This window comes from Opisthorchis viverrini (genome assembly GCF_000715545.1).
Source record: "Opisthorchis viverrini unplaced genomic scaffold opera_v5_74, whole genome shotgun sequence".
In the NCBI taxonomy this organism is placed as follows: domain Eukaryota; kingdom Metazoa; phylum Platyhelminthes; class Trematoda; order Opisthorchiida; family Opisthorchiidae; genus Opisthorchis; species Opisthorchis viverrini.
In genome coordinates, this window is record NW_008751731.1 from 1,786,310 (window position 1) to 1,789,830 (window position 3,521).

Genomic DNA, 3,521 nt, shown 5'->3' on the forward strand with positions numbered 1-3,521 from the left:
TACTAGTACTCCAGATGTTGCATGGTCCTTTGATATATTTGGAACATCTGATCCTTGTTTTAGTAGTTGACATCTGTACAGTCATCCAAGCTGCACAACCCACAACTCTTGCTGGTATATATATATAGATATATATATATATATATATATATATATATATAATGGCAATGGCTTCTCACATCAATGTTGTGGAAGTAACACTGAAAACCGTGGTCGAAAGCGCTGGAATGTGCTGAATTCTGGCGAAAGATCTTCGTTGTGCTGTTTAGTATTTTCATGAATCATGCAACTCAACTGTGGGTTCTTAGTGCCAGTATCTATTCGATAGAATAAGATGCTAGTCACGAACATTCGACTGCGCGTACAAGCGTGTCATTTTGGTTTCGCCCGGTAGCATCAAGATAGTAACAAGACAGCCAACGCTGAATATCCTCAGCATCAATAACATCCATCGGTGTCAAAAAGACAAACCGAGCCAAACGTGAGCTTGAAGACGCTCAAACTTCAAATGATCAAGAGGTCAGAGAAAGGAAAGAAATGCCGTTTGATAGCAGCACCTTGTGGAATGTAAAAGACATTCGTGAAAGGGAAGTTTCACGTATCGTTTCTGCTGATTCAAGCAAATTGCAAGAAAATATGGGCGTCAATGATGTGATATTCTGAAGGAATGGATCAGTAGTTTACACAAAAAAATATGGCCTCGTTCGGGAATAGAGGTACGCTTGACCAAATTTTTTAAACATATGTTTCCGGGAAAGCTTCCGTACCCAAGTGTCACGGTGGAACAAAGCCGCAGCTCTTAACAATATTCTAAATGATGTATAATTCCTCCAATGCAACTAGGCTCCTGACCCGCCTTGAAAGGACTTGACAAAGCCTTCATTAGCAGGCTGAGCACCTCACTGCACGGCATTCCAGTTGGATACTGGATACACACCAAATAAGATACGTCAACGGTTGGAACAGTATTCACAAAATGCGTAAGTTCGTGATGCTAAATCTACTGAGTCATCAGGTTGATAGCTGTGGTGGTCCAGATGCTGGCCCGCACAGAATGATGAATTCTCAGGAAAAAACATGGACACAGATTTGTACTCTTAGCGGAATATGTTTTTATCATACTTTTAACCTGAGAGAAGATCTAATGGCAGATTAATTGTTTCCAAATTACTTGTTTTAAGACAAGTCAAGATCTACTTTGATTTTTAGCCGCAACACAGTTAAAGTGGAATTTCTAGACAGATAGAACCATCAAATAGATGTAGTAACAGCATTCGCGGAATTCTGCTGGGCCTTGTAAGACCACTGATCTCTTTTTTACGTTAGAACGGTCGGCGTCTAATTAGTTTTTCTAACTCTGAGAACCATCCACTACCAAGCAAGAATCACCAACAAATGATTTCTCAATGATAAAACGCGTGCTTCTCCGAACATTGTCAATGAGGCATGCATCCCTAGCCTTTCAATCGATCCGTCTTGCTAATTGGAATAAAGATCATTATGAACTTCACGCTTATTTTGACTCGACTAATAGGCGCCGACAGGCAGCCAACCAGTTCGGTTCATTACAGTTAATCAGCTGTTCACTGTTCAACCAGAGTGTTTTGATTCCACCTGGTTTGCTTATCAAACCCTAAGAGTACGAGTTTGCCATACACTTAAAGGAAGTGACCGAACCGATTCACTGGTTTGTAGATGTTCTGATGAAATGGGGATCAGAGCGTTTGCGCAATCAAGGTGATGACTTTGTCAATGGAACCCCAATAGTTGTTAGTGCGGTACCGAAAGACGTGCTTATTTTATTTGTCCACTTCTTTTTTCATATTTTTACTTCAAAATCCCTCATACAATCTGGTTAGTCCGGACGATCACCTTGTTTATGTTCGCCCGTATTTCACTTCCATTATTGTGATTTGAAGATTCCTTCCGCTTTACCGACGTTACGCATTCTTCCATTCTAGCCAGTTTGTAAGACAAATTGTATGGGATATTTACGCTCACTTTTATCCGTTTAGTTACCCCTGGCATGATAGTAAGGTTCAAACACTAAGTATCTACCTAGGTTATGGTCACTTTGGCGATTGTCACTGCAGGTTCATGTTCCAAAAACGTGATGACATCGTCAGTTACTCTGTGGGAAGCGGTGGAAAGCGGTGCTTTTGTAGGTGTACGCTGAATGGTAATGTGTGCATGATAATACACTATCTGCTGGTCGATACCGATCTCCAGTCTGGACTGGCTCTTTGAGCAGCTCTACTGGTCAGTCTTCTAGCTAGTGTTGGTTGGTTAAGCAGTGGTTGGTATCCCACATGACAGATGACATCGGTCTCTCTCACTGTTGTAGTTCACAGTAAGTCAGAAGAACACGTAAGTACGGACACGGGTGTATTGGGTACACGCGGCCAAACTGGTCCGCTTTCGTGGCAGGTAGCTGAGTCACATATCCAGTCATCCCACAGCGCTCACGCGAGCCAACCAATCGGACACGCATCCAATCAGCCACTCAAGTCACACGGAGATCGATGGTGGGACGACGAACGGACACGCACACGCGCTACATCTCGGACACACCAAAGCAGCTACTGCAGCCCTCCACCGCTAGATTTAGCCAACTCCAGCTTGGTAGCGTTCGACCGGCCTTGACATCTAGCAGACCGGCGCAGACACCTTGACGCATCTGTGGGTGTTTCCAAATTCTCTTGCTTCCGTCCGAAGTCCACCTGCACTGTCGTCTCCAGTGTTTGTTCCGCATCTGGCCCATGACTCCTAGTTCTGCTGTGGTCTAAATGACGGTGTATTAACCTCCCGTCTTCTAACAGCATGTCAATAAGGTTACGGTTTGTCGACTTCACACATCCATGCACCCATTCATTATCTGAAGGCTGAAGTTTGACGTAAACCTCCTCACCATCTCGTAATGTGCGAGGTCGGGCATGTGTATCTGCGTTTTGCTTCATGGAACACTGCTGTTATTTGACCTTAAGCGACAAATCCGGTCGCAGCAGATCCAAATGTGTTCTAAGCCTTCGGCCCATGAGCAATTCGCAGGGAGCCTGGCCCGCAGTAGTGTGCGGCCTGATTCTGTATTGCAGCAAAAACTTGTCCAACCTTGTTTGTAGGGGACCTGGGCTTTGTTTTCTCAATCCATTCTATACCGTTGTCACCGCGCGTTCTGCCAGGCCGTTAGAAGCGGGATGATATGTATGGATGTAAGAACATGCTCAATCCCATTGGCTCTCAGAAACTGTTGAAATTCCGCACTGGTAAAAGCCGTGCCGTTATCAGAAACAATCGTATCCGGCACACCGTGCGATGCAAAAATGCTGCGAAGCATAGACATGGTCAACGCACTAGATGCAGTTCTAGTGGGCACCGCTTCAATCAACTTGGAATATGCATCGACAATCATCAGGATCATGTGACCTTCAACAGGGCCACAATAATCCACGTGTATGCGGCTCCACGGTCGTGATGGCCGCTGCCATGGTCATATGGGTGTTGCTGCGGGCAAAGCCCTGTTT